General features: G+C 40.5%; 2 long non-coding RNA genes across 2 annotated transcripts; both read left to right on the top strand.

The window, feature by feature from the left end:
• Nucleotides 1-3,225: 3,225 nt before the first annotated feature.
• On the top strand, nt 3,226-9,656 carry LOC144367734 (uncharacterized). Its single transcript, XR_013427260.1, has 3 exons — nt 3,226-3,387; nt 8,432-8,490; nt 9,571-9,656. It is a non-coding gene; the product is annotated as an uncharacterized LOC144367734 (long non-coding RNA).
• Nucleotides 9,657-9,914: 258 nt separating this feature from the next.
• LOC144367733 (uncharacterized) lies at nt 9,915-10,754 on the top strand. Its single transcript, XR_013427259.1, has 2 exons — nt 9,915-10,258; nt 10,374-10,754. It is a non-coding gene; the product is annotated as an uncharacterized LOC144367733 (long non-coding RNA).
• Nucleotides 10,755-12,628: the final 1,874 nt, after the last annotated feature.

Below are 12,628 nucleotides of genomic sequence, written 5' to 3'. Positions count from 1 at the left end.
AGGTCAGTGTGCGGTTTACTCAGTTCTTCCAGAGAGCAGATTCCATGCCCTCAGAGCCAAGGGTGGTTGTTTGCTCCTCTCCTGAGCTCCACTGTTTTTGCATATAGGACACTTTCTAGGGCATAGGTCAGCCCCAGCAGACCTGTCACATCTGAGCGTGAACCCTCTTACCTTCCTAAGATCCCATTCCCTGGAAGATACTGGGGGGCAAAAAATATATATTTGTTTTATGATGCTGAGGATCTAACCCAGGGCCTCCTGAATGCTATGCAAATGCTCTACCACTGAGATACAACCCCAGTTCTTTACAATTTTTTAAAACCGTACCTGACTATCAGTTATTATTGTTGAGGTTAGAAGAGATTTTTGTTTGTTGTTCTTTTTGCTCATTTGTTGTTGTTGTTGTTTTCTTTCTCTTCACCAGCAACTTGTGCCAGAAAATCATTTGCAACCAATAAAAGTGGACTCTCACTATCTGGAAGAGGGGGTATTAGCATCTTAAATCCCTTTACAAAGGTAGAGGTGGGAACTTGCTGAAGAGTCAATCACTTTAAATCACTGAAGTGGCTTTCTCTACATGGATATGGAGACCCCCCCAGGGCCCCAGGGAGTGCGGTGGGGGTGTATGTCCAAGGGAAGCCATCTGAAAAAAGTTCACATTTACCTCTGTTGTCCAAGGAAGTGGGGCATAATTGTACCTTTTGTGACTTTGAGTGTCTTGTTTGTCTGGTTTGGGAACTATGGATTGAACCCAGGGGTGCTCTACAGCTAAGTTACATCCCCAGCCCTTTTTATTTTTTAATTTCAGACAGGGCCCCTCAAACTTGCCAGGCCTGTCCTCAAACTTGCCATCTGCCTGCTTCAGCCTCCCGAGGACCTGGGATTACAGACATGAACCCTCATGCCCTGCCAACTTTGAGATTTGGACTGGAAAACTGGGCCAAAGTTTAGATCAGTGTTTTTCAAACTGTGCACCTTGAATCATTAATGGCTCACAACCAAGTATTTTTTGATTAAATAAAGTATAGAGAAGAAATATAGCAATGTGAGTCATATATAGAAAGGGTAGGTTTTATAAAATTTTTGTTTCAAGTTCAAGTGAGTGTGTGTGTGTGTGTTGGGTTGAGTAAATGTGTTTCTCACTGTGCGTGGACAAAATTGTTGTAGGTGGATCTTAGGAAGGTAAGAGGGTCTGGGCTCAGGTGTGGCAGGTCTGCTGGGGCTGACCTATGCCCTAGAAAGTGTCCTATATGCTACAAACAGTGGATCTCAGGAGAGGGGCAAACAGCCATTCTTGGCTCTGAGGGCATGGGATCTGCTCTCTGGAAGAACTGACCCGGGTCAGTGGGACATCAGGTCAGTGGTGAACAAAGATCGACCACGGGATCATGCAGACTTTGCTCCATGCTGGAGGATGCTGGGGGGCAACCATTTGGTGCCTCAGGAGGGAACGGCCTTCACCACCCCTTGAGCACCTGGCTTCTGGGACTTCTCAGCAAGAGAGAGAATCCTCAGGGGAAGATACTGGGCTTCCTGCTTATCCAAAAGATGACAACTGGGGCAATTGCTTGGAAAAATCAAGGTGATACAGTGTATTTTCACTTTGAGTTTATGGAATTATACTCACTCAACAATTGGTTGGTTCAGGGAGTATCCCAGATGCAGTTTCTCTCTCTCTTTCCTGTCTCATTTTCCTACCTACTGTCTATCTGCCTGTTTATCAAAATACAACAATGAACTTCAGGTTCTAGAATTAGAGGCAATTTTTACTTTACTATAAAACAAATGTAAATATTTGTTGAATGAATGTTTTCTATTCAATCTTGAATTCCGTGAGGACAGAAACCAAGTCTTGTTTTGTTTAGTATTACATTCCCAGTGACTACATTTAGCAAGAGCTCAAAAATACGTATTGTTCTAATGAAGGAAATGTTTTTAAAAATTCTCTACAGTAAACAGGTTGCCTTTAAAATAGAAAAAAAAATAACAATCTTTTACTACACTGCAGTAGATCACATAGTAAACCATATTAACAGCATTTCTATTATAAGAATAACTAACTAAAATACTTGTTATCCATAAATAAGGATTAGTATCTTATTTCCAAAATACAAACACATCACCTCAATCATCTCCTTGGTATTGAACTATTCCATTAAGAAGCCAAACGGTGGCTGGAAGTATAGTTCAATGGTAGAGTGCTTGCCTAGCATGAGCCAGGCCCTGAATTTGATATCCAGCAGTGCCCAAAAGAAAAGAAACCAGAACTCTCAGAGAGGAAAGAAGTCTAAGAATTCTTTCTTATAGCCTTTCATAACTGTAATTTCTCCCATTTTTTTCTTCATCCCTGTTATCACTTTTCTCTACATTCCATCCCCAACAGAATATCTGAATTTGTAAAATGTAAAATAAATGGATAATTTTTTCCAGCATGCACACAAAGAAAAAATCCCAACCCTCTTTGAGCAGCCTCTTCTTTAGCTACCTATATAAAGACCTCTTGCAGTTCTAACCTTTATCTTCAAAGCCCAGGGATTTAGAAAAGAGATTTTATATTTTATTGAGCTCTAAATTCAGATAAGTTTGGGCCATTTGCTTCATTTCAGAATTATTTAAAAGGAAGCTTCAAGCTGGTCACAGTGGCATATGCCAATAATTCCAGATACTGAGGAGACTGAGGCAGGAGGATCATTAGTTTGGAGGTCAGTTTGGGCAACCTCATGACTCTGTTTCAGAATAAAATAAAAAGGTATGGGGAGATAGCTTAGTGGTTGGGTATTCCTGAGTTCATACCTAGTGCTGGGGTCGGGTGGAGGAAAGCTCCAGATATTTATACAAAAGATTTAGGGGGAAAAAAACCCTACAAAACAAATCTTTCTTGTTATCTATGTCTAGAAAGATCCTATGACATTTTGGAATCTCACAAATGTTAAGTCTTTCCGTCTCCATTTCATCCAAGATTCACTACTTTCTGGTTCAGAAAACTCTGGAAATTAATTACTCAATGTCATTCTATTCTTGTTTCTTAGGAGGTGACTTCAAACATATCAACATTTAAGGAATGCTGCCCCAAATGAAGCAATAGTCCTCTCCTGACTTCATTAAACAGAGCCACCCACTGATAACCTCTGGCCCAGTTCTCAAATGCCTTTCACCTTTCCCCTAGATGTTTTGATTACTCTTTTAATAATTCTGGAAATGTTTGACAATCTGTTGATATGAATGATGAGGGTGGAGGTCAGGACAATTAGCAGGGAAGATCCTTTCCTTTGCAAAGTCCAGATTTTTCTCCCAACCACAGGTTGGGCAGAATGGGATCAGCAAACAAGAACTCTCAATAAGGAGAGAGGGGGGGACTTCCCAGGACACAAGGCAGAGGAAGTGGAGGTAAATTTGTTGATCCAGTTTCTTTCCACTCCCTCCTCATATAATGTTGGAATAACTGTTGATTATCAGGGGAAGAATATATGATAATGTACTAAGGGCAGAAGTTTTCTTTGATTATGTGTGTGTGTGTGCGTGTCTGTGCATGTGTGTGTTATATAAAGTCCCAGAGATAAGCTTGAAGAGCTGCTTTCTTATTTCCTCAATGGCAAAAGGACAAACATAAAAGCTCCCAGTTGCCACCAGCTAGATCTTAAAGTCAAAAGGTCTCTCTTTTTTTTTGGGGGGGGGGGTAGTGGTTACTGGAAATTGAACTCAGGGGCACTCAACCACTGAACCACATCCCCAGCCCTATTTTGTATTTTATTTATAGACAGGGTCTCACTGAGTTGCTTAGCTCCTTGCTCTTGCTGAGGCTGGCTTTGAACTCATGATCCTCCTGCCTTAGCCTCCCGAGCTACTGGGATTACAGGTGTTTGCCCCTGCACCCAGCAAAGGGTCTCTCTTTAAAGGTGGAATTTGGTCTACATAATAGATGCCCTTTGAATAGGGATATTTATCATATCAATATGCTTAAAATACATAGAATTTGAAATAATACCTCACATATTAACTTTTGGCTGTCTTTCTAGTGTTCAAATTGGACATGAAATTGGGTATTAATGTCTAACCTCCTCTTCTGGGCAAGTAGTGCGCCTTGTAGGTGAATATGGGGGAGTGAAGCTGGATTGCAGGCATAGACTTTTGGGACTAAGAGAATCCAAAACCTAATTCTTCTTGTTGCATCCTGGGTCACCTTGAGAAATATAGTTAGTATCTAGTTGGAATGCTTTAGGCTACCAACGGCAGCCTAGTGTGAAGTAATGGAGTGTGGTAATTCTGCAGATTCTAAGATAGACCTGACTTTGAATCCTAGCTCTATCATTTAACTAGCTGAGTGACCTATCAAGATATTTAGGCTCCTATACCTGAATTTCCTTATATGCAAATGAAGAAAATAATAGACCTGTAAGACTGTTCTAAGCCATAAGAATGAAGGGCATGTGGGTGTGGCTCAGTGGCAGAGCACATGCGTAGCATGGTTCTGGGTTCAGTTCTCAGTGCCCAAATCATCATCATCATCATCATCATTGTCATTATCATCATCTTTAAATACATGAATTAATTTAAAGTTCTAAAAGGGTTCCCAGAACTGAGCTCAATATTTAACAGTAACCAAACGCCCTAATTAAACAGACTACAACATTAAAGAAATGCAACCTCTCTCTTAATGGGAAGCCCAGAGGTAGAAATGTCACTACAATTGATGAAGTAAGCAGCACAGAATTGTCATCGTGTATCTGTTCTGCGGTCCTGAATGGTGGCTTCATTTTCAGGATAGGAATGTCTGCAGAAGCTCCAAACATCACATCTAGAAATAGGATATATTTCTCTCTGTGGCTTTTTAAGAGAAAAAGTAACATTTCAGAGAAGTTCATCCTCAAATTTCTAAAATCCCAGTGGCCAGAATTAGTCTTTTGACAAAGGGAATAAATGAGTTACTCTTAGACGAATTCATTTCATCTGCCTCTGAGGCTGGAAGTGGGTCAGCTTCCTCTGGATGTTTGAAAGTAAGCAAATGTTTGAATGATGTTTGGGTTCCATGAGGAACTCATCTAGAGGAAGGGGAGGCATGGTGGAGAATGGATACTGGATAGTCAACCAATAGTTGTTCACCACAACTAGGATGGACAAAGACCAAGAACAGGCTGCAGGATAAGATAAAATGGCACAAGAAAGTACAAGAGGCAGAGCCTGGAGAGACCCACTAAGATCATTCCACACCCTCCCCCACCTCCACTCCCAACCCTTACAAAAAGACTGTTTAAAGAACCTGGCCAAGCCCACTGAAGGGGAGGGAGCTGTGAAGGACATCGAATGTCAGCCAAGTCCCTCACAAATCCTGTTTGGGTGGGAAGAGACAGAATTACACTAAGCTCATTTGGTGAAAAGTTTTACCCAATTAAGAACATTATGGATAAATGGTGAGTTCTTAAATGATGTGAAGAGCTACGAGGGATCTGAGATTTTACTGTACTTCCAAGCTAACAAGCTGGGCTGCTAGTTTCATGGATTCTAGCAGAAGACTTGAGACTCTTGCAGCAAAGGTAAAGGACTTTAATACTGACAGCAATATCAGTAGCCAAAGTATGAGCTTTTGTGATTTTTCTAAGCCTCAATACCTGCAGGGCCGTGCAAAAAGAGCTACATGACATCTGCATGTATAATGGATTCCATCACAGGGGAGGAACCCCAAGCTTCGAGAACCCCAGTATTTTATACTGTAATGTAAGCCTGCTTGTTCTTTGTTCCAGAAGTGAACACTATCTTTATTATACTAAATCACAAGCATTTCTATCTATGCTGCTTTGAATCCTGATGGAATGCCAATGAGTATGACACTCCATTGGCCACTCTGATTAATCTGACCAATAAAGGCCAAGACCAAATCTGTCCAATTTCTCTCATGCAGCATTAATTTAAGCTGTTATCAATAGGACTTCAACTACTTCTCAGGATCCCAGAGCCAGGCACCAAACAATAGATAATTTCATAAATTCCATAAATCATCAGAGTGTATTTTAGAGAATCAGGTGGCTTTCTCCTTAAGTTTCTGTACTGACCTTTTCACTTTGTCTGAGATATTAATCCAGGCCCAGCAAGATATATCAGTGATGGCACAAGCTCTGTTTTGGCCCTTGAAATGTAAATCTAGAGCTATTATATCTGGTACAACACTGATCAGTGAGTTGAGGCCAACCTGGGTGTCTTCCAAGGATGATGTAGCAGTATTGATCACTTCAACTAAAGTCAGGCACTAATTTTGTATCATTTTTTTAATTGGATAATTCCTGGCATGGAATAACTACATACAAGGAGCTCATAAATAAAAATGAGGCGGTTGTCTCTCTCTGAATATCTCCCAAATAATTAAGGGTAGTTTCCCTTTAGAGAGATATCTATAGTTCTGATATATATAGCACAACTTCCAGTGGTGCTTCCTTAAATATATGAAGATTTCTTATGACCTCTGCTAAGTTGCAAGTCACTGAATTTTCAGAAGGCAGGAGGGTCAATACCTGGGTTCCATAAAAGAAACATAGTCCCCAGGGAATATATCATGCTCATGAAAAGAAAATGTTGGTTACAATTATGGGAGATCCCTAAATAGAACCTACATGTTTTACTAATGTTAGCTGGCCAAAAGTAGGTTTCTGCCATTCGCAACCAAAAAGTCATTCTAATATATCTTCTAATACCTGTTGCCTCTCCATCCAAGTCCCTCCTCCCATTCATTATCATTACTAATTCTGTTGCAGCTATCAATCAATATTCCACCTCCAATTTCTGATAAACTAGGTTAGAAAATGACCAATGTCCCACAAGAGATTTATGAGGAATGGTATGACTCAATCATTTGCTAAGACTCATTGTTAAGAAATAATTCTTCATGGATTGCTCATGTTTCTGTACATTTCACAAACACAATAACAGACTACCTTGGTTATCAACTATCTTTCAAAGAGAGCGAGATGATATCTCCCTATTGGAAGAAAGGTGCCTATCTACTTGCTATCTATCATAAAAGGTTTGGGTTCGGGCTGGGGATGTGGCTCAAGTGGTAATGCGCTTGCCTGGCAGGTGCAGGGCGCTGGGTTTGATCCTCAGCACCACATAAAAATAAAATAAAAATGCTGTGTCCACCGAAAACTAAAAAATAAATATTAAAAAATTCTCTCTCTCTCTCTCTCTCTCTCCCTCTCTCTCTCTCTCTCTCTAAAAAAAAAAAAAGGTTTGGGTTCCCTAAGTTCAAGGTTTTTCTCTTCTAACATAATCCATTGTGTATGCAGGTGCCCACTGCATACACTGTGCATACACTGTGTTACTTAGGACTTGGGAAACTACCACAAATGTCAATCTGACTATTGTGATTGTGATGAAAAATAAAGTCCTATATCTATGATCCAAGAATCTTGCGCCTTCTGCCAGCATCCAAGAAACTGTGGCAGGCCAACTTAGATTATAAGAATGGAAAAATCTCAGATATTTCAGTTATTGATAAAGAATCACAACTAAGATGGAATGTAGACAGACATATAAAAAAGAAATAATGAGGGCTATATAGACCAATTAGGCTTGCTTTCTTCTTCCTCTTCCTATTCCTCCTTCTTTTTTGTGGTACTGGAGATAGAACCCAGGGGTACTCTACCACTGAGATACATCCCTAACCTTTTTTAAAAATTTTCATCTTGAGAAATGGACTCACTAAGTTACTCAGGCTTCTCTGGGATTTCAGGCATATGCCACTGTGCCTGGCAAGTAGCAAGCTTTCTCTAAACAACTGAGACTATTTTGAGGCATATACTTTTTCTCTACTGTAAATTTTCACTTTTACTGATTAATAGATTAAACAGATTTGCCCAGGTAAGGGTAAAAAGCCCTTGTTGGGTTACCTCACCCAGTTCATTTACAATCATACCTATGCAGTAAATTTGTCATAAAACTCAGAAGAACTGGGTTTAGAGAGCTTCTAGACAGCTGAACATGTGGTGATTCCTGTGCTCCTTCTCCAGTACCTCACTCTATGGATCTCTTCATTGGTAATTCTTTATGATATCCTTCACAATAAATCAGTAAGAGCTTCCCTGAGTTCTGTGAGTCACTTGGGCACATTAATTGAACCTGAAGAGAGAGACATGGGAACCCCGATTTATAGCTTGTTAGTTGGAAGTAGAGGTAAACTGAACTGGGGTTTGTGATTGGCATCTGGGGGAGTAGAGACAGTAGTCTTGGGGACTGAACCCTCAACTTATGAGATTTGACATTATCTTCAGGTGTTTGGTGTCAGACTGGATTGTATTAGAGGACACCCAGCTGGTATCTACAGTAGAATTGATGGCTTGCTTGGTGTATGGGGAAAACCCCATACCCATCTGGTGTGAGAAGACTTCATATTGGTTGTTGTGTTTTGAGAGCAGAGGAAAAACAGGTACTTTGTTTTTTCCAGTGCCATCCCAAACTCTTGGAGACACCCGCTGTAACCTTTCTCATGAAGGAAAGCTGCTGGTAAGACTTTCCCAGACTGTTTAAAGGGCTTTACATTAGCTGCTGGGTCTGCAATTCTCTACAAGATGACTCTGGCTATGAATTGTCTGTCCCATCCCTTAACCCCATGGGAAAATTCATCAGGAACAGTGAAGGATGGTCCCAGATCTTGCACCTCTCCTAGCCCCCACATACAAAATCTGTTAACAATGTTAAATCTGTTAGATGTCTTTCCTACTCTCATTCTCATAATTGTCACTCAGTCATTTCCTCTGCCACCTGGCTGACAGTCCTGACAAACAGGATAGATTGGATTAACTGTCCCTAGGCAGCCCTCCCCCAAACAAAGACTAAGCTTATTTGAACTGAAATTTTAAGTTTACCAACTGGCCAAGAAGTCACATTGGAAGCACTGTCAACCTCTTCTCCGAGAATATGAAATACATTACAGAATTATAGGAAAGTTCAGGGAAATAAAGGAAAAGTTGAGCAATTGAGTCTTTAAGAGAAGAGGGATTTAGATTTATAGACCAACGGATAGTCTCTGAATGTCCTTGTTAAGATGATCTTAATGTTCATGGGAACCTTTTAGTCTTATGTCACATAGCTCAAGTTCTCATCGAATGGCATCTGATTGGCCTCATTTGGGTCACATGTGTGGGACAGGAGAGGATAGGGATCTCAACTGCCAATTGAACCAAGTCTGTATTTAGTAGGGTATGTGTACCCCGAAGAGAAACAGAGACATTTCCCAGCATGTAAGATTTCATTTTCTTAATCTTTTCCATATTATGAGGGATGCTGTTGCTAGCTATTGAGATTACAACTTATATCTCCTTTACTAGCAGGAGAGAGAAAGAATCAAAGGGAATGTCTCTGAATGGCCTGGCTAGGTCACAAGCTTTGTGTGTGGATTTTGTGATGAGACCAGGATACTGGAACTGGTTCCTATTCTAGAATCATAGGATGAAATAGGAAAGGAACAGTTCCCTAAAGAATGAAGGTATTTTTAATAAAGGTGGGAGTAAGGGTGGTACTAGCGAGAGAAAAACAAACAGATGTCTTCTGTGGTCACCATTTTCACATTATCCTTTTTCCCAGTCTGGAATATTGTGTGTCCCGGTCCCAGCATAAAGGAAATTAAGGCATTTCTAATTAAGTATCACAGCAGTCACAGCTCAGACCAGCATGGGTGAGTTTTTCAGGGTCACCAGAGCATGTTTGGTGATAGTGGGGAGGGGGCTTGGGGGTGCCCAGGGGATGAGAAACAACCTTGGAGAAAGTCTTAGATGTTGACCATTGGATGCTCAAATCCATTCTGAGGCCCCTGGAAGGCACAGCTAGAGCCCAAGCTGAGAAGTCACTCATTAAATACTGCCAGCTTCTCACCAGGGAGCTAAAGAGAATCAAAGGATTGGCAGGGTCAGGAAGCCAGGTTTGCCTTTTAGGGCCTAGAGCCCATGGGTCAGAACCGAAACTGTCTTTCCTCTCATTCCAGGCCTCTCTGGGATAAAAAGCATGGTCTGAAATGTCAAGCTCACAGTACAGGGGGAAATGAGAGTAAGAGTGAGATATGTCAGTAAAACTGAAACCAGGTACCAAAGACCCCTGAAGACAAGGTACTTGTGCAAGTAGAACCTGAAGACACACCCTGAGGTTCCAAAGCCAAGGACAGGACGCTTTATGGAGCCTGTGAATGGGAAGGAAATGAAAAAATAATAGTAATTCTCAATAAATATTTCTAAGCAATTTTTTTTCTTACAGAAGAATAAAAGCATCAGCTATTCAGGTAAGTGATATATATTTCATAGTAAATCATATTAGATTCTATATAATATATTACATTATGGCATACATATAATATTGTATGTGATATAAAATTTCTATTGACCCACCTCTTGCAGCTATTATAGGAGTCATCTAGAAAACCAGTAACAAAAGAGAATGTCTTTGCTGCCTCACAGTCTTCATGGAACCTGTCAACATAAATCCCCAGCCATAGAGCTCCCCACATGGGGCATGGCTCATAGAATAAAACCTGGGATCCAGTCAACTGAAAAATATGAGATTTAGAGATCATCTGGAGGCCATGGTTCAAGATGTAAAGCAGTCATAAGAACACAAAGGACTCGCCTAAGAACCTTTGTTCATAACCTTACACAGCCAACACTTGCATAAATCTTCAGGTGACAGTGAGATCTTGCTCTAGTGTTTAATCCAGGTGACAGTAAGATCTTGCTCTGGTATTTAATCCAGACTGGCATTAAAAATATACAATAACCAAACAGCTGAACTATACATCTTTTGGGAAATGAGTAAACAAATCATGGTACAGCCATACAATGGAGTACCACGTACGGATAAAAGAAATGAACGCCTAATTCACACAATAGGGATGACTTTCAAAAGCATTATATTAAGTGAAAGAAGCCAGACATAAAAGAACTACACAGTTTATGGTCATATTTTTATGAAATTCTAGAAAAGGCAAAATTAAAGTGACAAAAAATAATCTGGTGTTTTCCAAGAGATTGATTGACTATAAGGGGCATTTGATTAGTTAGTAATTTTTTTTTTGTTGTGGTAACATACATAGAGCATTAAAAGTGTCCCTTTAATTACTAAATGTATAGTTCAGTGGCATTAATTATATTAACAGTATTGTGTAACCATCACCATTACCTATTTCCAGAACTCTTTCATCATCCCAAACAGAAACTCTGTACCCATTAGGCAATAACTCCTCATTTCCTCTTTCACCCAGTTAACTTTTATTGTTTATAAACTGTACCTCAGTCAAGATGATTTTAAAAATTCACTGCCTCTATCCTGACACTGTGATAAGTGTCCTCACATAGTTAAGCCCTTTCTTAGAAATCTTTGATTACACAACCCCCTTTGGACTTTCCACTGTGCTTCTGTACCTGCGGATCCAGGTCAATGGCCATCCTTACTTTTTCAGAATGTGCACAGTTTGGACACACATCTGGTTTCCCCTGGTTGAAGACTTGCTCTTTGTTGCTCATCATGGCAGCAAGACATCTCTTCCCTCTCTCTAGCCTCAAGGAGTCTTTTAGCCCAGCTCAGACTATCAGCATCTGTCTTTGAAAACATATACACAACAACACCACACACACACACACACACACACACACACACACACACACATATGTCCTAACTACAGTTTCCTCCTTCAACGATGTGGCACAGCCTGTTCTGTGACTTAACTCACTCCCAGATATGGGTTCTCTTTCCCTTGGCCGTTTTCCCTCCCAACAGTCAGCTAAGTCCAACTTGGACTTCACACTTATATTTTTAAGTGGTATAGACTGCCAGGTATAAAAAAAGACTGAGTTTTCTTTTAAAAAGACAGGAATCCTTTTTCTTTGTCATCCTTTATATGACACTCCTCTAACCCCACAATCCTAGGGACAAGGACTGATATCTTCCAAATTGTCTTATTCTACTGTTGCCTATCAATAACTTAGAAACTGACTTGTTGGTCCTGTTGTTCTTTCAGGGAAGGGAGTAAAATGTGGCTCCCTCATGAGTCCCCTTCTCCTTCCTCTTCCAAGGCATGTAACCAATGCTTACCTCCCTCCTTTTTCCCCAAGGATGACTTTTGATTAAAAACATAATTCATCTTTACAGAAGAGATACTGGGACACTGCTGTGAGTGTGTAGCTAAAAGAGTGGCCATTTAAAGCCCATTTCTTATTCTACATGACCTGAGGGGACATGATCTGATAGCATGAGGTTAAGGAACAACATTAAGATATTCAATGACAGGTAAATGAAATGGGGTCTGTGGTTTATGTGAGTGGAGATACCTCCAAGGAGACTGGATTCGGACTGCACATTCCAGACTTCTTTGCAGAGTCTGCAGTCATGAACTCCTCCCCAGGCAGTTTTGGGGGTCTTGAAAAGGCAACAGATCACTCCCCCACGTGATAGAGCCTCATATCACCTTTAATATTCTAAGGAAGATCCACTGTGGAGGGAAGAAAGACTTACCCTGTGGAAAGGCAGCAGGTCTCTTCAAGAGGTAGGGAGAGGAATCCATAGGAAAGAGGTCAAAAGAAAGATATAAGAATAGAAGTTATATTTACTAACCTGTAAGGATTACACCTGTGAGGGTACACCTGTGAGGAACTCCCTA

The sequence above is a fragment of the Ictidomys tridecemlineatus genome, chromosome 11 (genome assembly GCF_052094955.1).
Source record: "Ictidomys tridecemlineatus isolate mIctTri1 chromosome 11, mIctTri1.hap1, whole genome shotgun sequence".
Taxonomy (NCBI): domain Eukaryota; kingdom Metazoa; phylum Chordata; class Mammalia; order Rodentia; family Sciuridae; genus Ictidomys; species Ictidomys tridecemlineatus.
This window is presented reverse-complemented; position numbering and strand designations above follow the sequence as displayed.